Genomic DNA, 25,111 nt, shown 5'->3' on the forward strand with positions numbered 1-25,111 from the left:
CCCCTGATGATGTGATTATTACACGAAAGTGCACTTGGGAACTTATCGTGTATCATTTCCCCGTGGACTCGTAGGAATATACTTGACCACGCGATCAATTGTGATCCTTTCTAATATATATATATATATATATATATATATATATATATATATATATATATATATATATATATATATATATACTGACTGGACGAGATGCATAGGAAGTCCGTGCGAATATCTGAAAAATATTCAGTGATGGAGAGGAATATTTAGAGCACATAAGGCAAGCGCGAAGTGAATAGGATATTTGTGTGTGTCTGATGCAAGCGTTGATACATGAAGCCATTGGCTGCAGACGAGGGAAGCCTGCTAGAACAAAAGACAATTCTTTCACTGCTAATGTGTGCGTGTGTGTGTGTGTGTGTGTGTGTGTTACCGGACTCGGCCCACAAGACGTTGCACCACAAGTGAAAAGTCACAGTCTCGTCAAAAACAAAAGATTCTTGCTACAATGGAGTCAAAATTTCCCAGCTGCTGTAAGTAACGCAGCCTTGGGCTGCACGAACATACAGAAAGGTCCTAGGGCAAATATATATATTCCTATGAGTCCACGGGGAAAATGAAACACTATAAGTTCCCAAGTGCACTTTCGTGTAATAATCACATCATCAGGTGAGACACAAGAGAGAAATATAACAGTCGGTTGATATACATCGAAGAGACGAAGCTAGGACGCCATTTGGTAAACGCGCAAAATCGTGATCCTTTCCAATATATATATATATATATATATATATATATATATATATATATATATATATATATATATATATATATATATATATATATATATATATATATATATATAATATTTTCACCGGCTGGATGCGACGAACTGGAAAGACGAGAGAGAAGAAAACACATCCTTTTGCCAGGCAGGTATTTTTTAGCGTTTTTTCTCATGCCGGATGTTTTTTTGAGAACGGAAGTCTGACTGAAATCTTGTTTGAGAAATATTACCTCTCTCATATTGGCTCCAGCGGGAGCCCTTTTGCACGCCCTCAAACATCCGGGCACAATCGTTTTTATAGGTGAGATGAGGTAAGGTAAGGGGGTGTTGGGGTGAGGTCGGTCTCTCTCTCTCTCTCTCTCTCTCTCTCTCTCTCTCTCTCTCTCTCTCTCTCTCTCTCTCTCTCTCTATCTATCTATCTATCTATCTATCTATCTATCTATCTATCTTTCTCTCTTTCTCTCTCTCTCCAACACCGCAGCAACGTTCCAAAAGAGGCTCCTCCCTTCGTGCGCCACACGTCCAGGGTGTGTGTCCGGCTGGCCTGTCCAAGTGATCCGGAGAGAGAGAGAGAGAGAGAGAGAGAGAGAGAGAGAGAGAGAGAGAGAGAGAGAGAGAGAGAGAGAGAAGGGCTTGCTCACAGCAGTACTACCCCCACCTCACATGACCAGTGTCGGTGACTTAGCCCTAAAAAAAAAATCCCCTCATTAATTTAGCAGTCAGGATGAATAGCGAGACTGACAGATAGATAGATTGATGGATAGATATATAGATAGATAGGTGAGTAGATGGATAGATAGATAGATAGATACCTAGATAGATAGGTTGGAAGGTAGGTAGGTAGGTAGGCAGATAGATGAATTAGTAAATAGAAAATAGATATAGACGGAATGACCCCTTGGATAAAGAATTGATATTGGATTCTACAACCAGTGCTGAGGAATCTGATCCCATTCGGTACCCAGTGAGAGTTAATCCCCCGACCTTCTACGTGAAGACGAAATATATTCAAGAGGAAGTTCACATATCCTTCTTAGAAAACGAGAGGCCAGGATTCCATGAGACGACATGATTATGATCCTACCACGCTCTGATCTCTTGAGATATATCGAGGAGACGTCATTTATCCCAGATCTGATTGCCCTCAGCCCATCAGTGCTTCCACGGCTCTCTCTCTCTCTCTCTCTCTCTCTCTCTCTCTCTCTCTCTCTCTCCCCCGCCTATCCCAAACCATCAGGCCAGCTCAGCCCGGCCTGGCTTTAGCCCACCAGATGAAGATCTCATCTTAAGTAAACCGATTCGCTTTTGATTTTCTCCTCCCCCCAAAAAAAACTCTTTCAAAAAGCTTCCACTCAGGAGAGACCATTTCTGCCCAGCTGGTTGGGAGCGGAGGATCTGATTCTGTCTCTTCTCGTCCACTGACATAGTTTGTCAGCGACGTTGGAGGGGTAGGCGGCGTGGGGGGATGTCGGTCTTCGAACTCTAGCTAGCTATCTGGGTACTAGTTTATCATCTAGACTTTGCGCTATCTTGGCTTTGGGTTGTTAATATACCATCCATTCGTGCTGGAGGTTAGGAGAAGGTGATTTATGATTGCGGTCCATTCCGCTCAAGGCACTTAACTTAAGAGGGTTGAAGCCAACGTCAGTGAAGCCCAAAAAGGACTCCAAGTGAAGCCAAAAAGGGTTAAGGTCATTGCATCTGAAGTCAGGGCTTTAGAGTGAGGTTGCATTTCCAAGGGTCGTTCCTTCGTGCTCAAGGAGGTCGCAGTACCGTCGTGCTCAAGGATTTCGTAGTACCGTCGTGCTGAGGAGGTCACAGTACTGTCGTGATCAAGGAGGTCGCAGTACCGTCGTGCTCGACGTAGCACAAATCCCTAACTTCGTGTCCCAGTTACGTCGACAGAGTTACGACCGGTTCATTAGTGCCTGGGGTATGGTAGCCCAGCCGCTGGCGTTCTTCACCGCACGTTGGACACAAACGGCACAACTCTCCTGATGTGTGTGTGTGTGTGTGTGTGTGTGTAGAGAGAGAGAGAGAGAGAGAGAGAGAGAGTTCTTAGCCTTGGATGAATCTTCTTCATATCCTGCCTCACGTGATCCATGATTCGTGGGGTCATGATTCGTGATCTATGATTCGTGAGTCATTTCAGAAAGTTACGTTGCCTTGGTTTGTCTAGGGGAAGTATACTCGTCTTGATTTATCTGAAGAAGATGCGTTCCCTTTTTTTTTTAATTCCCTGATTAGATTTTCCGCCAGTGGTGTCAGGAACAAAGGGAAAAATGGCCTGCTCTTAAGTTGTCATGTATGAATGTACTGAAACCACATCCCACAGTCTACAGCCAATACCCACATATCTCTTTGTGGTTTATCTTAACCCTTTATCCACCTAGCTTCAGCCCACTGACGACACGATGCTTTCCATGTATCACAAGGATCCACTACGTTTTGTCCCTTGCACGCCTCTCACCCTCCTGAATGGCCAGTCCCCGATACCCCAAAGCATCCTTCACTCCATCCTCACATCTTCCTCTCGGTCTCCTTCTCCTCCTCCTCCATGCTCCTCCCTCTGCTTCTGACACACATCCTCGTGTTTCTCCTTTGATCTTTTTCCATATTTTTATACTATTTCATCTCCATCCCGGTCGGCCCCTTCAATCAGACAGGGGTTCAAATGCCAACACCTTTCTCTCTCACTTATTCCATACACGATCAACTGGTCTCACTCCATACATTGTCCTCATACATCTACTTCACGTCATCATCTTATTCTTGTTTACATTAGCTCTCAACTTTCTCCTTTCATACACTCTTCCGAATAATGGCACCAATTTATGCACTTTATTCCTGGACTCTGCCGCTAGAGCTGTTGTGATCTGCATATAGCAGATGACTCACCACTCAAGCCCCCCCCCAACTCCTGGCTTACTATAGACCTGCCCCTCTCTCTCTCCAACACCCTCCCATTTACCTCCATCACCACCCTCTTCATGAAGAGAGTAAACAGCCATGGCAACATCATACTTCTATGGCATAGTTCCACCTTCACCTGGAACCACTCACTCTCCTCCCTTCCTACTCACACTCAGGGTCAAAACTTCAAGCTGCATACGGTAGCTTTCCTCCCACACCGTACATTCGAAGCCCCTCACACAACGCATCACTGTCGCCCCTATCATACACCTTCCCCAGATCCAAAAGTGCCACGCATAAATCCCTCTCCATATTCCAGCTTATGCCACATCAATTCTTCAAGGCAAACACGAGGTCCACACAGCTCTCTAATCAGATGTTCTGCTTATGTCACTACCCACTCAAGCACCACAGTTCCAACAACCCATTACCACTCCATTCAACAGAACCTGTGCCTCTGTGGTTCGCCTACCCACACAAGCACCACAGTTCCAACAACCCATACCACTCCATTCAACAGACCTGTGCCTCTGTGGTTCGCCTAGTTACCATAGTCCATTTCCTTTTATGCATATGCTTTTGCGCCTATCCTGTGTGTCACCTCAGCTTAGGCCATGTGGACGTTGAACAATATCACTAACCAATAAACACCATCATTCCAGCTGGTGTGGTAAGCCAGATGGTTTATTGGTGACCTAAATGCTTCGTCCAAATTTACCCTTGATTGGAAATATCTTTTCGACAACAGGAAACGGGGCTTAATGGTATATGGAATCGGTGGAATGTCAGGTGATTCTTGCCTGCACCGAAATGCGAACGCTTGCCCGCAGGTTGTAAAAGCAGAACACATTTGCAAACCCCCCACAACAGTAACCTCCATTAAGCAATATCCGGCTGAAAAGCCCAAGCCGTAAATAAACGGTACAACACACCCAGGCCCGTATATAAACGGTACAATACACCCTGGTCTATAAATAGTTTTGATACACATTTTACCCTGGGCCGTAAATACTTTGATATTATCTACCCTCGCTGTATCTACTTAGATATATTTTACACTGGCTTGTAAACACTTTGGAACAATTTACCTTGGGGTTTATATAGAGTATCACAATTCATCTTAACTTGTAAATAGTTTGGTACAATTTACCCTGTAAATAGCCTGTAATTACCCTGGTGCAATTTACCCTGTAAATAGCCTGTAATTACCCTGGTGCAATTTACCCTGTAAACAGCCTGTAATTACCCTGGTGCAATTTACCCTGTAAATAGCCTGTAATTACCCTGGTGCAATTTACCCTGTAAATAGCCTGTAATTACCCTGGTGCAATTTACCCTGTAAATAGCCTGTAATTACCTTGGCACAATGTACCTTAGCTTGTAGATAGTCTGGCACATATCACAGCTTGCGGACACTATCACACAGGTTACTCTCTCTCTCTCTCTCTCTCTCTCTCTCTCTCTCTCTCTCTCTCCCTCTCTCTCTCTCTCCCTCTCTCTCTCTCTCCCTCTCGTCCATGTACATCACTCCCTCCTAAGGTGAATTAGACTAAACTTTCTTGTAGAGGGGCTGGTGACCATCAAGATAACAACTTGTTTCAAAACAATAAATTTCTTCCGCCGTGTTCACCATTTTTCTGTATTCTTGAGAGAGAGAAAGAGAGAGACACATACGTGTGTGTGTGTGTGTGTGTGTGTGTGTGTGTACAAGTTTACTTTCTTCAAGCCCTGTCGTTACACTTCATGACCTACGGCGTCTTTATGAGTTAACATCACAGTTTATTGTCCTCAGCAATTACCAGGAGTTGAGGTGGTACCATCTCCAGCAGTACGAGTTATGTCGCAACTTTCCCGACCCTCCCTCCCTTCTGTCTTGGTCGTAACTTCAAGCTGTCATACGAACGTAAAGAGAATTGGTTCGTATATCATCCGCCGGGATACCCTGGCGCTGCGGTCAGTGTGTGTGTGTGTGTGTGTGTGTGTGTGTGTGTGTACTTCCGTGCTTGTCTGCAGCGTGCGTGCGTGCGTGCTTGCGTGAGGGCTCGCGTCTCCCTGCAAGATCTAATAATACCTTCCCCCGACGATGCAGCCCATCGCTGCTATATGCATCACACGAAAAGAATAAACAGTTTAGAGATTTTACAACCAATTACGTTGTGATTATTTTATGTTTAATCTCCTCGCGAGGGAATATTAGGGCCCTCCCTTGTAGAGAGAGAGAGAGAGAGAGAGAGAGAGAGAGAGAGAGAGAGAACTGTCCTATCAGTAAAGACCTCTCTCTCTCTCTCTCTCTCTCTCTCTCTCTCTCTCTCTCTCTCTCTCTCTCTCTCACACACACACACAATCACTTTTACACATGCCAAGCGAAAATCAGGGTAGGATGAACTGAAATTCAGCAATGCTAAACTTACGCTGGTGTTCCCCCATAACTCGGGGGTTGTGGGGGCGGGGAAAACGAGGGTTAAAAGGTTAGAATACGTCCAAATTCAACGAGATTTTTTCTTTTTTCCTCCTCCATCTCTCGTTCTCTCTCTCTCTCTCTCTCTCTCTCTCTCTCTCTCTCTCTCTCTCTCTCTCTCTCTCTCTCTGGTATTGCCTTGGCTCGTAAGGGCAGCCATCGCCCAGGGCCCCTAAAGGGCACTTGCAGCCCTGACGACCGAGAACTGTCGTAAGGCATCGTAAGATGCAACTTTACGTCTCTCGTACGTTTATTTCTCCCAGTGCAATCTCTCCCACTCCCGAGTCGTCGTGAGGGGACGCAAGGTGACCTCGTCATTGACCTCTGTGACCTCTGACCCCTGGAGCCAGGCCTTGCGTATGTATTGTGGCCTAATGTTGCCCAGATATTGAAAACATGATCAACATTAAAGACCACGTGAGGGGTCGCAAGGTGACCTCGTTATTGACCTCGTGACCTCTGACCCCTGGAGCCAGGCTTTGGATATGTATTGTGGCCTAATGTTGCCCAGATGATGAAGACATGATCAACAGTAAAGGCCATGCGAGGATGTGAGTTCGTCTTGGAAACTGAGGGTTTGCAACTCATAGAAATGGCAACATTTTCTTTGTCCAAGAGTGAGTTGCTTTTCGTGTGGCCAAAATTCACATCAATTTCACGTTAGAGGCGAGGTCTTGTATCATATTAGTTAGTTTTCAAGTATATGTCCATAATAGCCTTGGCTATTAGCCGTATTTATAAGGCTAACCCGCGATATTGTGTAGAACCGAAAGGAAAAAAAATGGTGGTGTTATCGTACCCAGTCATCCCAGTTTTGTAAACATAACACTTTCGTTCCACTGCGGCAGTTGTTGTCGTTACGATGGCTGGCGATGTGCTGAGCGTTCCTTTAAGTGTTCCATTTGGAGCGCGGCAGTCATGGGACAAGACAGTACCATCCCACATTTGCACTGATAAGGCGGGATATTTTTTTCGGGGGCAGAATGTCGTTCAAAATCGTTGCTGCAATGGGCGGAACTCCGATTGCATTTTTGTAGAAAAGCCGACACAGAAGTTCTGCTCATACCAGTATTACTACATACCTAGACACGTATCTTATTATAGCACTTGTGCTTGGAGGTCGAACCCTCATGACGGCTATTAGCTCTGCGTATACTGCAGCCAATTCCACTGAGGGCCCCAACCCGTGGATCGAACCAAAGTCCTCGAGTTGTTATCATGGCGGGCTTGCCCACTGCGCCAGGAGGCTGGTTGGAATGGCATTTTCTCTTTTTCCTCCAGAGTGCCGGTGTGTGTGTGTGTGTGTGTGTGTGTGTGTGTGTGTGTGAGGTGTCCACGTGCAAATTAGCTCGCCTCGCTGAGTAGATATATCCCATACTACCTGGCACAATGCTCATATATATGAGGTAATAGGTAATGTTTATTTTTATTATTTTGAGCCTGTGAGCTTCACATTATGAGGTAAGCTTTATACACAATCTTGTGATACCTTCATTTAAATTCATAAGTTGTTTGTTTGGTCTCAAATCTTTTATTATTATTATTATTATTATTATTATTGTTGTTGTATCTCCTGTCTTTCTTATTTCAGTGTATCTATATTTTCTCTTTGTTCATGTATTCCATATATATATATTTTCTTGTGGGTATAGTATTTATATTCCTCATTGTATATCTTCTTAAGTGTATATATATCTTTCTAATTTTCGCTCATATTCTTATTCGATATAACGTGGTATACTCAACTCACATTGGTCACAATGGAATAGAACGAAATCTTATATATTTGAACATATTCATTTCCCTTAGTTTCGTGTTTTGAATATATGAATAACGACGAAGCCTTTCCGTAGTAACTAAAAATAATTATATGATTTTCGAAATGTAATTTGATGAACGTTTGTGATGGTGCAAAGACAGACTGGCGGGCAGATGTCTCTGTGAGTGAAATACATTTCCATACAGTTGTATGTCACCATTGTATGTAGTTGTATTCCACATCATATATTTTGCATTTAAGTTTTGCGCTCTAGAGTGTTGTATAATTACATTTTGCGATTACTTTTACCATACCTTGATTACATTTAATTATCTTTATCATTTTGTAATGACATTAGATTGCATTCGTACTGCAGTAGGTTGTATGAAATCATTATACCATGTTGTATTCTACACTTGCATACACCTATATGACAGTTACATTTGGTTATATTTCAGAATTATATTCAACTGTGATTCACTATTGCGTTCACTTTTTTTTAACTCGATTATATTCATTTGTGCTTTAGTTACATTAATTTTTTTTATTTTTTCCAGTTACGTTCGTTTGTATCACCGTTACACAAAGGTATGTCCTAGAAGTACATGCGTCTTTATTTCCCAGTTACATCTCGGTTGGCGTCACTGTTACATTCAGTGACGTCACACAGTTACATTGAGGTAAGTTCCTTGTTACTCTCTTGGTTTTGCTGTTTGATGACGGTTGTAATCGGGGACAGACGCACGACCCTCGAACACGACAGCACGACCCGAAAATAAGACGATACGACCCTTGGTTATGAAGTCCTGGTCTTTTGACCTAACCCTTAATTAAGGACACAAGGTTTTTAACTAAATCTTAAAGGAACGAATTGCCACCGAACCTCATATGAACGAGTTATGACTAAGTCTTAAAAGAACGAGTTGCAACGAGATCTTAGACGAACGAATTATAACTCAAAAGTAATAGAATTCAATTTAACTTCAAGGTGACAAGTTTGAACAAAATCTTAAGAGTCACACGTTTCAAGTGAACCTCGAGGTGGTAGGTGTGAAGGTGGACCTCAAAGTGACAAGTCTTAACTAAACCTCTGGAGTGACAAGTGTCAAGTGAACCTCTGAGTGACATGTCCCAAGCTGGTGGCAACATTGGTTTGAAAACATTCCAGGATGTTCAGAGAGACCATGGGGAGGCGACCACGGGGAGGAAGATGCCTTTGAAATCCCCAGAGGAGTCTTTGATCTTACCCTGTGATACTGGGGAGGGTAGTAAGGACGCCTGGGGGAGATCTGTGAGGCTGGGGAGGGTAGTAAGGACGCCTGGGGGAGATCTGTGAGGCTGGGGAGGATAGAAGAGGGAGCTGGGAAGGTTGCATAGGTGCTTGAGCATATCTGGGGAACTGTAGTTGGGGAGGTATCCGAGGCGTAGGGAGCTGGGGAGGTTAATAGAGACATCTGGTTGTGACTTGGAGTTGGGAAGGTGGGGAGGATAGCGTAGACGTCTGGGGAGGATAGCGTAGACGTCTAGGGAGGATAGCGTAGACGTCTAGGGAGGATAGCGTAGACGTCTGGGGAGGATAGCGTAGACGTCTGGGGAGGATAGCGTAGACGTCTAGGGAGGATAGCGTAGACGCCTGGGGAGGTAACTCAAGTGGGGAGAATGAAAAGATGAACCGGAGCTGGAGAGATGTTTAAAGGTTGTTCAAGGGGAAGAGGGAGCAGAATACTTGAAGGTGGGTGGAGGGAGGAGGCTTACGGGGTGTATACGAGCCACTGGAACTCTTGAGGGAGTTGAGGGATTTGAGGTGGAGAGAGAGAGAGAGAGAGAGAGAGAGAGAGAGAGAGAGAGAGAGAGAGAGAGAGAGCTAAGAGCTAAGGGGAAAAGCTGAAGAACTTAGCAAACTAACGTGTTCAGAGGCCGAAGGGAGGCTGGTGAGCTAATGGATCTGAGGGTTTGAGGACGTGAAAGGCCTAGAAATTTGAATGCTGTCTCGCGTACAAGACGCAGTTGGACCCACCCACACCTTTTCTTTAAGAATGATTTCAAAATGATTCTTTGCGGTTTACGATTGTCCCCGTTCTCTGCCATTAGTTCTCACTGCTTGTGTAGACTCTCCCATGAAAGATATATCTCCATACGTGTTGTATGTGGTATACCATAGACCTGAGCGGTAGTATACTATAATGATGTGATGGTATAACACAGCCCGTCTCTCTCACGAATATACCTCAATACATCATGGAGTTGGGTCAGGCCTCGTCCATAATGCATAGGATATCAATAATTGCATTATGATTTATTCAGAGCCCTACAGCTGTAGTCCCTGCTGTATAACAGGACTGTATTCCTCACTGGTAATGATACTCTGAGAAAAAATCGTTATTGTTGATGTTTTGTTGATATTTGTGTGTCATATTGTTCCCCCGTTCATCTCTTTCCCTTCCTGTTGTCTCTCTGGTCTTGGCTGATCATTCAGATAAATAGTAAATGGCATTATTTATTTATTTCTCTCGCCATGAAACGTTACTGCTGAAGGTGTTAGTGTTATGTTATTATGGCACTGAATGTTTCCTGATATTTTATTTTTATCTGCCTGTCTATCCATCCAGTTATCTATCTGTTTATCAGTATTCATTTATCTATCTGCCTGGCTGTCTATCCTAATCTCGCTATCTATCTTTTTTTTTTTTGTGATAGCTAAAACGGCATGGGCAACCGAGGCCCTTTATCAAGACCATCTCATTAACGCTCTATATATATATATATATATATATATATATATATATATATATATATATATATATATATATATATATATATATATATATATATCACCCCAGACTGTGTGTATATGTATATGTATTTTTTTTATTTCGTTTTAAGGATGAAAATATTTCTGGTTAATTGGATCGTGTTCAACCAAGTTTTTTTTTTTTTCATCTCTTTTACACTGTGGATGTTCCGCTGAGGGCTGTGTTATTATATAAACATTCCTTGTGACTTTTTTTTTATATTAGTTTTTACTATGTGTGTGTGTGTGTGTGTGTTCACAAGACTCTGGAGAGCTGGTACGACCACTCTCGTGCACGGCGCTACGACCCGTGGGTATGATGACCATCATTTTCAGAAAGGTCGTACCGTCCTTGGTCAGAACAGCCGTACCGTCGTGCTCAAGGGTCGTGCCGTGGCGTCGTCCTCAAAGGCTTCGTGCCGTCGTGCTCAAGGGTCGTGCCTTCGTGATTAAGGATCTCGTACCGTCGTGCTCAAGGGTCATGCCTTCGTGATTAAGGATCTCGTACCTTCGTGCGCAAGGGCCGTGCCTTCGTGCTTCATGGTCGTACCGTCGTACTCAAGGGCCGTGCCTTCGTGATTCAGGGTCGTACCGTCGTACTCAAGGGCCGTGCCTTCGTGATTCAGGGTCGTACCTTCGTACTCAAGGGCCGTGCCTTCGTGATTCAGGGTCGTACCTTCGTGCTCAAGGGCCGTGCCTTCGTGCTTCAGGGTCGTACCTTCGTGCTCAAGGGCCCTGCCTTCGTGCTTCAGGGTCGTACCTTCGTGCTCAAGGGCCGTGCCTTCGTGCTTCAGGGTCGTACCTTCGTGCTCAAGGGCCCTGCCTTCGTGCTTCAGGGTCGTACCTTCGTGCTCAAGGGCCGTGCCTTCGTGCTTCAGGGTCGTACCGTCGTGCTCAAGAGCCGTGTCTTCGTGCTTCAGGGTCGTACCGTCGTGCTCAAGGGCCCTGCCTTCGTGCTTCAGGGTCGTACCGTCGTGCTCAAGAGCCGTGTCTTCGTGCTTCAGGGTCGTACCGTCGTGCTCAAGGGCCGTGCCTTTTTGTCTAAAGGTTGTCCCTTCTGTTGACGCTGGTACATCAGGACGTATGTTTTTCCCAGGTGGGCCTCCCATGCCCATCAGTCCTACCTGTAGAAACAATGCATATTTCAACGTCATCTTAACACGTGAATGACGCCGTTGTTGTCGTCTCCATTTCACTGTCACATCCAAGGGCTTTCTGCTGCCATTGTTCCGTCTGTGTTTTGTCGTCTGCCTCATTGGCGATGGGAACGCTGGAATAAGTCGGTGTTGGCGGCGCATCTGTTATTTCCTAGGATGACCTCGACGACTTCAACAACTTGTCGGCAGCGGAGGCCCGACTTTTATTCCCAGGGTGGCCTCGACATCAACACGGAGAGAGAGAGAGAGAGAGAGAGAGAGAGAGAGAGAGAGAGAGAGATGATGGTGGTGGAGGCAGCGGTTGGATTAACACGCGTAGTTATGACGGGAGAAGGGGCGTTGTTAGCGTGATGAGAGAGAGAGAGAGAGAGAGAGAGAGAGAGAGAGAGAGAGAGAGAGAGAGAGAGAGAGAGAGAGAGTTCCGCGGGGGAAGAGCAACACCACAATCATCTACGTGAAATTGAAAAATTAATTTTTAATGCGGAGACACTCTTGAAATCCTTAATAACAGAAGGGAGTGGGTGGGTGTGGTGGTGGGCTGGGGTTGGGTCAACACACCTAGTTCCATCTGCCTCGTCGTAAACAACCCTGTCATGTCGTCATGTTATACTGTTTGTTTATATTGGTGGGTAACTCATACGAGGTAGACATTCCGATCACCAGATCAGAAACCTTTTGATTCTTTATAACAATATATTAACGTCAGGAATGAGAAAGTTTTGGATTCTATGGATTCCTATGGAAGAGAGTTCAGTATACTTGTATATAAGATGGATCTTGTTACATAAGACTTGTCAGTAGCGTGTATATATATATATATATATATATATATATATATATATATATATATATATATATGGCACGATGTAGAATCTTTTATTTGGGCAGACGACTTGGGAAATTCATATTTCTTGAAATATTTCACGGGCTTTTGCCCAGATGCAAAATATCATATATTGCTTGTATCTTTTTTTTATTAGAGACTTTTATATGTGTATTTCATATACTCAAAAATTCATTCTGAGTTTCTGGGGCACAGAGACGAATTTCGTTCATGTAAATTTCCTTGAAGCAGCCAAGGATGTTCTGTTCTTGCATGTCTGATATTTAGAGTTTCATAATACCTCATCATATTTCCCGTCTTCAGATGAAAGATATTTCAGCATATCTTCCCTCCGTAGGTGAACTATATTTTAAGAATCTATTTTCCACATACGCAGATAAGCTCAAAGTCTGTGCATCTCATCTTACTGACAAAGAAAAGTAATGTTCTCTGTGTGTGTCTTTACCTCCACCAGCTCAACGTGTATGATTACATTTCATGTACAGAAACAAATGATTCACAGACTAACGCATGATATTATCATGCACTGCAGTGCATCCGGTCTGTATATATATATATCATTTCTAACACTGGAATGAATCATTATCCGAGTGTATCGCCGTTAACAAATGGAACATCAGGTTAGCAAATGTAGCAAATCAGGTTTTCTGAAGTGTTATCACCCAAATGTACACGACCGAGGAGAGGGGTATTCCAATACTCGTGGAGTCTGTCTCTTGTGTGACTACTTCCTTGTGAGTTACGAGGTGGAATGTGTGTTCTTTGCTTGTGTTGCGAGGTGGAGAGAGAGTGTGTGTTCCGTGCTTGTGTTGCTTCGTCTCGTAACCTTGTGTACATGAATCATGTCTCTGCTTTTGAGCACACACACACACACACACACACACACACACACACACACACACACACACGCACACACACACACACACACTTTCACAGCCTGAACCATTTTTTTTTTTCTTCTGACACTCAGGGGAGGTTGAACGGCTGGGGTGAGTGTGGGCCAACTGCCGCGCCAAAGGATTCGAACCTGGGCTGGACGGAGCCCTTGGGTGACACATGGTCAGCATGAGCAGTCTCCTCACTATTGAGGGGAACCCGTGAGAGAGAGAGAGAGAGAGAGAGAGAGAGAGAGAGAGAGAGAGAGAGAGAGAGAGAGAGAGAGAGAATATCAGAGTATCAAGCATTGCTGAAATGTTCCAGGCGTCTCACTGGACTCGTGCCTGGAACCCTGGAACCTCCCAAATACTGTGAAAGGCTCATCATCTCCTCAGAGTTGGGTGGGGAATATTATGTGTAGGACGAATATTACTGTCTGGGTCATGTAGGTCAAAGGTTACCACCCCCTGCAGTGTCCTAGGAATGTAGGTCAAAGGTCACCTCTGCTTCGTCCTAGGAATGCAGGTCAAAGGTCACCTCTGCTTCGTCCTAGGAATGTAGGTCAAAGGTCACCTCTGCTTCGTCCTAGGAATGTAGGTCAAAGGTCACCCCTGCAGTGTCCTACGAATGCAGGTCAAAGGTCACCCTTGCAGTGTCCTAGGAATGTAGGTCAAAGGTCACCTCTGCTTTGCCCTAGGAATGCAGGTCAAAGGTCACCTCTGCAGTGTCCTAGGAATGCAGGTCAAAGGCCACCTCTGCAGCGCCTCACGAATGTAGGTCACACCCCTTTAGTGTTCGGGGAATGGAGGTCAAAAGTCACCCCTCCAATAACCCCTCAATGTAAGACGAGGGTCACCCTTAAACAACCCAAGAGTGTAGTGTAGGTCAAAGGTCAGCTAATCCAGTGACCCAAGAGAGCAGGTCAAGGTCTTAGGGTTGCCCCAGCAACAGTTTCATATAAGACATCCTGGCACGTCTATTAACCCTTAGATCTATTCTCTCTCGTAATATACCCAGAGAATCTATCCATTATCTATGATATTAATCTCCCATAATATACCCTGGGAAGATGTATATAAACCAGTGCCTTCATCCACGCTAATTATCATCTACGTTGGCTTAGGGTAACCATGATTATGTATCCTACGATGGACGAGGATTGGCCAATAATCTCCACGAATTTCGCGTGATTACTGACCCATTTCTGTAATTTAAATCCTTACACTCTTCTTCCATGCGGTCATTACGATGTTTTTAGTATTTCGTTAATCAGGTGTATCCATAGGGATGATCAGCGTATAGAGTTATCCCGAAGAATTGATCCTTCGTGAGGGTTAATAGCGCCATCCCAGCCTTATCTGGCTGGAGCCAGTGGAACGGAAAATGACAGTGAAAATCCCTAAGAAATGTATGGGAAAGAAGCCTTTAATGAGCTTCTGGAAATGACATGTCTTTTGTCAGTGGGGTTCGGTCTGGATAGGGCCTGTGTGTGTGTGTGTGTGTGTGTGTGTGTGTCCGTGTGTGTGTGTGTCAGAAATTCCGTACGCGACACACTTCCCCTGGAAACTGCAGCGACACTGTAGTTTTCTGGCCTTTCAACACGGTTACCGTCAACACACTGTCAGCAATGCCTTTAATGTTTTGTTCTTTTAAAAAAAAGAAAAGAAAGGTTTTTTTTCCCCATCCCTCACTGTGACGTAGGATTTGACCCTGATGGTATCCGTGAATATCGGTAACACTGAGGACTTTAAAGGCATTTCTGGTATGAGGTAAGGCCATACCACACTTCGCCATCCTTCTGACAACAGTGCCTTGTCCTCGCGTCACACCAACGTCTGTGGCATTCTTTCAACTCGCCAATGAGTGTGCTTCTCTTGAGTGCGTCTTATGTGAGTGTATCCTGCACCGAAGCGTGTGGTGAGAGCGTCACTCAATGTTGAGTGCATAACTTGAGTGTAAACTGTGAGATATCCCGTTTCAGTCTGTGCGTTGAGCTGAAAACTTCTTCAGTGCAGAAGGTTATTACAATTCAGCGAATGTGTTAGTTATATCATACCTTTACCACACACACACACACACACACACACACACACACGTGCTCCCCCTGGTCAAGCCACCTACCCTTCCATCTGGAGATATTCCGAGAGTTGATTGATATTCGGCCAGACGAATATTGATGTTCATGCACTGATGTGCGTGCATGAATATAGACACACGTGTAATATATATATATATATATATATATATATATATATATATATATATATATATATATATATATATATATATATATCATATCATATCATATTTTCATTAAGTGTTATTGCACCCGCTTGTACTTTCCAAATAAACGGATCACCTTTAGAAGACCCACGAGACCACATCATAAAGTTTTGAAAAACCTGTGAGTGGCGTTTCGAAGGAGCAGAAGAAGTGAAATTTAATTAAGTGACCTTATGAAAAGCTTGACGATTTTTCCGCGGTACAGAATCTCTCTCTCTCTCTCTCTCTCTCTCTCTCTCTCTCTCTCTCTCTCTCTCTCTCTCTCTCCCTCTGGATTTAATCTTAATCAGATTTATATAGCGAGCGAAGGGAGAATTCTATGCCCCCCCCTACCATGCGTTGGAGACTTCCCTCTTGCAATAATGTACATCCAGATATTCCATTCCTCTGTGGTAGAGATCTCAAAATTAACATACGGTTCTTAGACTTTCGTGGAAGGGAGGGAAATTAATAATATTGCAAATATGAATGTTTCGGGCGAGGAGGTGCTTTGCGAATCCGGGAGCCACATACCCGAAAATAGATGTCGCTAAATCCATTACCTTCCATCAAGATCAATTTGGCCCGCAAAATGTCCCTCGGGCTGTGTGGAAAGTGGGGGAGGGTTGGGGGAAGAAGTGAGGAAAACGAGTGATGGGTTGTATATTATAAGGGATGTCAGTGTGTGTGTGTGATTATAACACGAAAGTGCTCTTGGGAACTTATGTTTCATTTCCCAGTGGAATCATAGGAATATATATATTTCTTTTTTTCCTTTAAACTATTCGCCATTTCCCGCGTTAGCGAGGTAGCGTTAAGAACAGAGGACTGGGCCATTGAGGGAATATCCTCACCTGGCCCCCTCTGTTCCTTCTTTTGGAAAATTAAAAAAAAAAACGAGAGGGGAGGATTTCCAGCCCCCCGCTCCCTCCCCATTTAGTCGCCTTCTACGACACGCAGGGAATACGTGGGAAGTATTCTTAATCCCCTATCCCCAAGTTATTAGGTACAGTAGGGTTGAGGGTCAAGTCAATTGGGAGGTAAGTTTGAATGGAGAAAAACTGGAGGAAGTAAAGTGTTTTAGATATCTGGGAGTGGATCTGGCAGCGGATGGAACCATGGAAGCGGAAGTGGATCATAGGGTGGGGTAGGGGGCGAAAATTCTGGGAGCCTTGAAGAATGTGTGGAAGTCGAGAACATTATCTCGGAAAGCAAAAATGGGTATGTTTGAAGGAATAGTGGTTCCAACAATGTTGTACGGTTGCGAGGCGTGGGCTATGGATAGAGTTGTGCACAGGAGGATGGATGTGCTGGAAATGAGATGTTTGAGGACCATGTGTGGTGTGAGGTGGTTTGATCGAGTAAGTAACGTAAGGGTAAGAGAGATGTGTGGAAATAAAAAGAGCGTGGTTGAGAGAGCAGAAGAGGGTGTTTTGAAATGGTTTGGGCACAGGGAGAGAATGAGTGAGGAAAGATTGACCAAGAGGATATATGTGTCGGAGGTGGAGGGAACGAGGAGAAGTGGGAGACCAAATTGGAGGTGGAAAGATGGAGTGAAAAAGATTTTGTGTGATCGGGGCCTGAACATGCAGGAGGGTGAAAGGAGGGCAAGGAATAGAGTGAATTGGATCGATGTTGTATACCGGGGTTGACGTGCTGTCAGTGGGTTGAATCAAGGCATGTGAAGCGTCTGGGGTAAACCATGGAAAGCTGTGTAGGTATGTATATTTGCGTGTGTGGACGTATGTATATACATGTGTATGGGGGTGGGTTGGGCCATTTCTTTCGTCTGTTTCCTTGCGCTACCTCGCAAACGCGGGAGACAGCGACAAAGCAAAAAAAAAAAAAATATATATATATATGTGTGTGTGTGACGAAATCCCTTCCACTACGAATGATATTGTGACAAGAAAATTCACTTTGACGGTGTGAGTCAGACACGCCAGTGTGGATGGTATTCAGGAATGAGAGAGGAAGACCTGTAAGTGGCCGGCCCTGAATCCACTAAGATACCCTGACCTTACCAGAATGCTTTTAGGCACCAGCGTGACCCTGAATTCGTTAAGGGTCCCAGAGCTTAACCGTGGTGGTTTTTTTGGGATCTCAATGGTTCCAAAGGCCCCCAGGGCGCCCCTTGAATCTATTAGTATCCCTTTAGTTAAACCAGATGATCCTAAATCTATTGAAGTCCCCCCTTCCCCCTTCTGCGTTACCAGGGAGGCCCTGAATTTATTAAGGTCCGCCAGTTTATTTGTAAATTTGCAAGAGGTAGCATTTGCATATGGACGATATACAGTCGTGGGAGTCAACCCTGGGGAAAAAAAAAAAAAGAAATGAACATTCTCCCCGACTTGAAAATGAAGTTAGAGTTAACCTTTGTGAATAATGGGTTTTCCTTTTTTTTTTTTTTCGATACGTCTTCATGTTTTGAGAGGGAATAGATACTCCACGTCAGATCTTTGATCAAAGTTAATCTTATGCCTTTATGCTTCAAGGGAGATGAATGATCTTCGAGTCTTTGATCAAAGTTAATCTTCATGTCTTCCTGTTTCAAGGGAGACATTGACCGGCGTCAGATCTTTGATCAGAGTTAATCTTACGCCTTTATGCTTCAGCGAAGACATTGATCAGAAGAGGATCTTCCATACGAGTGTATTTAACATGTTAAAAAGAGAAAGAACCAGTCTTCCACTCGAAAATGTTAAGAATCTGATCTTGTGTGAGTCTTGAGCTGGTGAAGGAATTTGATAAACAGGGAAAGAACCATTGTAGAACCATTTTAGATCTCAATGGTTCATCGAGAATAATGTTATCTGTTTCTTATCTCTGAGGTAGATGAAGGAGGGAGACTATTTTATTTTCTTTCAGAGAAGATCACACTCAGTAAATTGATTTTATCCCACCCTCTGAATCATTTTAAAAAGGTGCGCTGAATTCTTGTTCTTACAAGATGCGAGAGAAATGGAACCCCTTTTAGCTTTCATAATGACAACTTTAAGGCCTCTAGCAGTGTGTGTGTGTGTGTGTGTGTGTGTGTGTGTGTGATGGGATTGACGTAGATGTGTATGTAGGCGTTCATTTGTTCAATAAATCATCAGATCATTCGTTTTGATCTAACTTATCCCTTCGAGATAATAACTTTCGTCTTATCAGTTTTGTTAGCTTCTAGAACAGTTTTACTAGACGCTATCTAGAAACGTTTCGTTCTTCCTACCACCGCCCGAGTCCCCCTTTCTAGAGCCTAGATATATATATATTTTCTTTCAAATTATTCGCCATTTCCCGCGTTAGCGAGGTAGCGTTAAGAACAGAGGACTAGGCCTTTGAGGGTATATCCTCACCTGGCCCCCTTCTCTGTTCCCTCTTTTGGAAAATTAAAAAAGAATAAAGAGAGGGGAGGATTTCCAGCCCCCTGCTCCCTCCCCTTTTAGTTGCCTTCTACGACACGCAGGGAATACGTGGGAAGTATTCTTTCTCCCCTATATATATATATATATATATATATATATATATATATATATAATATATATATATATATTTCCCAAAGTGTCCAAAAGCGAAACACATTTCTCTTATTCTCTGTGGAGACACTAAAGTAAAGTTGGAATTGATTATTAGAGAAACACCGTTGTTCAGTTATCATTATATTAATGACAGTCCAATTACTTCATTTTTCATTTTTACTGTGAAATACAATTTTCTTATCATTTACACAGATATTTTATGATTTATTGTCAGCGTTTGACTCTACTGATTTGTTTATTGCTTTTGATGAATATCTTGATGTGAAAAGAATGAGAGTGAGAAACCCAGATATTTGGAGAGTTTTAGGAAGTGGGGTTGGTTGAGTTCGCAAGAGGTTGTGAAGTAAGGATGAACGGGTGAGAGATGAAATAGTTCGGGGTTGGATGATAGGGAATTAACTGGGGTTTAGAGGATTGGCAGTGGTGATAGCTTGGGTGTAAGAGAGACAAGATAGAGTGAGAGGGGGTTGTGATTTTATCTTGGATATCCAATGGCGGGAGGTTGTTAGCTGGGATGAATGGGGTTAGGGAAGCGACAGATTAAGGGGTTGGAGGAGGAGTTTTAGTTAGGGTTTTGGAGGGGATTGGGGTTTATAGCTGTGGTAGAGGGGCCTGGACGTGATACCTGTGGGGTTAGAAGAGTTGAGATTGATGGATGAGGTTGGAAACAATGGGTCTGATATAGCTGGGAGAGAGGACGATGGGAAGGTTAGCTGAGGTTGGCAAAATCGATGTTGATAGCTGAGGTTGAAAAGGTTGGAAATGATGATTGAGGGCGGAAGGTCTGGGAGTGATAGCTGGGGTTAAAAGAGGTTACAGAGTATGTTTAATCAGAGGCCAACGTAGCGAGAGATGGGGTTGCTAAATGGGGTTGGAATGAGGTAAAGTTTTTAGGGAGGTTGCTTGAAGTCACCTCCCCCAGCCTGACGATTAGGTAGGGGCCAAGAAACCCCCACAACCTCGTCAAGAAACCCCCACAACCTCATCAAGAAACCCCCACAACCTCGTCAAGAAACCCCCACAACCTCGTCAAGAAACCCCCCACAACCTCGTCAAGAAACCCCCCACAACCTCGTCAAGAAACCCCCCACAACCTCATCAAGAAACCCCCACAACCTCGTCAAGAAACCCCCCACAACCTCGTCAAGAAACCCCCCCACAACTTCAAGAAACCCCCCCACAACCTCATCAAGGAAACCCCCCACAAACTCAAGAAACCCCACAACCTCATCAAGAAACCCCCACAACTTCGTCAAGAAACCCCACAACCTCATCAAGAAACCCCCACAACCTCGTCAAGAAACCCCCACAACTTCGTCAAGAAACCCCCACAACCTCGTTGTCATGTCTGTATACCCAGGTTAAAAAACAAATTAACACAAAATTTACTTATGGAATTCAAAATGAGCCTCACATTATGGATGAAAGTCCAGCTGGAATTTGACTTCAAAGGAAACTCTAGCTGGAAATCAGATCATCTTGTAAAGGATTAGATCGTCTTGTAAAGGATTAGATCGTCTTGTAAAGGATTAGATCGTCTTGTAAAGGATTAGGTCGTCTTGTAAAGGATTAGATCGTCTTGTAAAGGATTAAATCGTCTTTTAAAGGATTTGATCGTCTTGTAAAAGATCAGATCGTCTTGTAAAGGATTAGATCGTCTTGTAAAGGATTAGATCGTCCTGTAAAGGATCAGATCGTGTTGTAAAAGATTAGATACTCTTGTAAAGGATTAGATCGTCTTGTAAAGGATTAAGTAATCAAAGGAATGATATCATTCTTCGTATTGTTGAAGACGTTTTTGTCGATATCTAATGTAATTCGTCCTTTTCTATACCTGTATATGTTAATAATTCGCCTTTCTATATAATCATGTTACATCTTCGTATCTCTTTATGACTTCTATGTCTGTAAATAGATAGATAGATAGATAGAGAGACTTAGATATATAGGTGTAGAGTGTTACCGTACTCCGCCCGCTTAAGGCTACATCTTGGAGAGAAATTCATCCTTTGACAAGACTGTACATATCACAGCCAGTTGACGAATCAATACACTCTCGTCAAAGTCATTGCTTCATGAGTCTACCCTCTGCCTGCTACTGAGTGTAGCGTAGCTTTGGACTCGTAAGAGCTCGCCCTCAGTAAGATCATCCAGTCTCTATCAGATGTTCTCGTCTGCCTTCAGGGAGACTGGTCGAGTGCCGTCTGGTCGACCGGCTGGTCGAGTTTACCCTCCTGAGGTGAGAAATGTCGCTTTAACCCAGATGGCTTCCCCGATAACCCCGATATCTATTATGACGGCTCTGTCGTCGTGTTCCCGCCTACTGTACCTTGGGGTTTCGGTGCCGATAGATAGATAGATGGATGGATGGATGGATAGAGAGAGAGAGAGAGAGAGAGAGAGAGAGAGAGAGAGAGAGAGAGAGAGAGAGAGAGAGAGAGAGAGAGAGAGAGTATTATGATGGCTCTGTCGTCGTGTTCCCGCCTACTGTACCTTGGGGTTTCGGTGCTGATAGATAGATAGATGGATGGATGGATAGAGAGAGAGAGAGAGAGAGAGAGAGAGAGAGAGAGAGAGAGAGAGAGAGAGAGAGAGAGAGAGAGAGCGGTGGGTAACAAGGGCAGGATACGTCGCCCATTGCCAATGAAGACTTCCCACGCTACGTACCCCCCCCCCCCCCTCCCCGCCTACGTTTAGTTGTACGACCCCGACACCATTGGTCGTACACCCCACCCCCCTGCGACGACGACGACACACACACATTCTCTCTCTCATTCTCTCTCTCTCTCTCTCTCTCTCTCTCTCTCTCTCTCTCTCTCTCTCTCTCAAGTTGTCGTTTGCTAAAAGACAAAACAACAACAAAAAAAAAGAAGAAAACAAGAATTTTGGGATGTATGCGGGAAGTTAGGCTGGCCCTAATCGAATTGATTTAATCGCTGTTAATTGGGTTGGTTACAATTATCACTAGTTTGATTAGCATCGCCTTTCTCAGCCCAGCTGACGAAAACAGACTGGGTTAACTTAAGGGCTTTGGAATAGGATAATGGAGCTCAATGGACACTTGGCTGACCCTGGGTGAAACACTTAGGTGTTTACATACGACTATTTACTCATCCAATCAGCGGAAGTTAAGGTAAGGCGAAGTTGGTGGCGGATTCTGTTACCTGTTGTAACTCAGCCTAAACTTCACGAACTGCTGAGGGTCTAAGGTAATTTGGTGTGGGTCTGAGGTTATGAGAAAGGGCCCAACGTAATTGTATAGGGTACAGGTAAATGCACAGGGCTTAAAGTAATTATATAGGGCCTAAGGTAATTCGATAGGGTTAAAAGTAATTGTATAGGGCATAAGGGTATTTCGATAGGGTTAAAATTGATTGTATAGTGCCTAAGGTGATTTGATAGGGTCAAAAGTAATTGCATAGGGCCTAAGGTAATCGTATGGGGTGAAAAGTAATTGTATAAGGACTAGGGTGATCGTATAGGGTGAAAAGTAATTGTATAGGGCCTAAGGTAATCGTATAGGGTGAAAAGTAATTGTATAGGGCCAAAAGTATTTGAATAAGGCCTGAGGTAATTGGATAGGGCTTAAGGCGATTGGATAGGGCCCTACAGTATGAATGTACAGTACATCAGTATGACTGCAAAGTACATCAGTATATCACTGTATTCATGCCAAGTACACTTTCCGTATTATGTGCATAACTGCATGTATTCCACCCCATACAGTGAACCCTCCCCTCCCTCACACACACACACACACACACACACACACACACTCCGTCGCATTCCCTCCACCGCGAAAGCAATTTACCGCACTCCACCACACACTCACTCACTCACTCACTCCACCTGGGAACTCGTGTAAGTATTGGCTTAACCATTCACTCGCTCGATACCTTTACGCAAACCTTTTTATCCCTCCACTTCGAGTTACAATCCCTCATCCCCAAACCCGTATTGAAACAGTGGAGGTAAGCAGACCCTGAAGTACATTTCCGTGGACTGCATTATAACGCCTCTTGTCTCCTGCAAAGGAAAGGCGGGGAAAAGAAGAGTGTATTTTAGAATTTTGTTGGATAGCCTTATGGTTTAACGATGACTTGTAAGGTTAAACCTCTTGATTATGACGGTGCAAACCTTGAGTACGATGGTACGACCCTTGAGCACAATGGTGCGATCCTTGAGCACGACGGTGCGATCCTTGAGCACAATGGTACGACCCTTGAGCACGACGGTCCGACCCTTGAGCATGACGGTACGACTCTTGAGCACGACGGCACGACGCTTGAGCACAATGGTACGACCCTGGAGGACGAAGGTACGACCCTTGAGCACTGGAGGGCGCTGTTTTCGCGACATCAACCGCCTAGTTTTTTGATAACAGAACCGTTTTCTATATCGAGGAAAACGTAGTGCGTAGCGTCTGATGTTATCACCAGTGGATAGGTTAAAATCGACATTAACTGATCACTAACGCTGCTATGTATAAGGGCGTTAGAGGGACTAGTTATGAACCATTTCGTATTAGCTGGATTCATTATATTTAGAGACACTGATGTTGCTGGAGTTATTAGTTACGTAGATAATCTTGATTTCAATTAAATATAATTGATTATAATTTATGATTTAAGAACCCATTGGTCTTAATTGGGTAATTAAGTCTTTAGGTGTGTGGACGTTGGTGCTACTTTGATAATTAGTTGGTGTTGCTGCAATTATCAGTTATGTGTGGCAGGATGGTAATTAGACTGTCAGTTATAAGGTCCTTGCTGTTCTGTTGTTCTGGCTGGCTCTATGAAAGCGATAGTTATCCCTGTTTTGATTGGTTCTTTATTACGTCACCCACTTTCCCATTGTCTTAGATGGCCTCCCTTTGTCCTCTGATTGGTTCCACGTTACATCACCCACATTCTGATTGATCTACGCCAATTTTTCGCAGCTGATTGGTTCCATATGACATCACCCACTCTCTGATTGGCCTTCTGTGGTATATGTCTCTTGTCCTCTCATTGGTCATTCTCCGCACTCTTCGCTCTTCCTGACCCGCTGGGGAGGTCTTAAGATAAAGGAACGGCCCTTTGGCCTCATGCTTCGGAGGAGGTCGCCTGCCATACAGATAAGATAAAGGAATCCCCGTTGACCTCCCCACCTCCCTCTCCTCCTCTCTCTGGTCACCAGGGAGATGGTCACTTTGTTTACCAAACCCCGTCAGGGAAATCCCTTTTGATGTGTTTTGTAAACATGCGTCGTACCCTAGACTACACATACACACACACGCACACATAGACAGTCCATGAATCCGGGTTGGTATGTCGAGGTGATGTCGAGCAGTGAATCCGGGTTGGTATCTCGAGGTGATGTCGAACAGTGTAGATTATGTCAGTGTTTTGATCGGTGTTTTACGATTCGTATTTTGCCTACCAAGTGAGACTGGTTCAAGGGGTCGAGGTGTTGTATTCTACGCATCAGACGCCACAGGTTCAGGGTCGCGTATTGTGTTCTACGCTCTAAATACAACAGGTTCAGAGTCGGGTATATATATATATATATATATATATATATATATATATATATATATATATATATTTTCCGCTGTCTCCCGCGTTTGCGAGGTAGCGCAAACCTCCAACAGCCAAGATCGAACCCGGGACCCCTGTGCAAGAGGCGGGAATGCTAACCGCTAGGCTATGGGCCTGGCTAATAGGAAATAACTATTCCAATAGTATGTACTCGAATATCCTTCGCCCCACATTGG

General features: G+C 44.1%; 1 protein-coding gene across 3 annotated transcripts in view; it reads left to right on the top strand.

The window, feature by feature from the left end:
• The window catches only part of LOC139757216 (growth hormone secretagogue receptor type 1-like), a 247,583-nt gene that overhangs the window by 47,563 nt on the left and 174,909 nt on the right, over positions 1-25,111 (top strand). For all 3 annotated transcript variants that reach the window (XM_071677386.1, XM_071677387.1, XM_071677388.1), the window contains exon 2: positions 8,460-8,490. The gene's annotated coding sequence lies outside the window, so the exon portion shown is untranslated. The remainder of the gene's footprint in view (positions 1-8,459; positions 8,491-25,111) is intronic.

Source organism: Panulirus ornatus, chromosome 25 (assembly GCF_036320965.1).
Source record: "Panulirus ornatus isolate Po-2019 chromosome 25, ASM3632096v1, whole genome shotgun sequence".
Classification (NCBI taxonomy): Eukaryota; Metazoa; Arthropoda; class Malacostraca; order Decapoda; family Palinuridae; genus Panulirus; species Panulirus ornatus.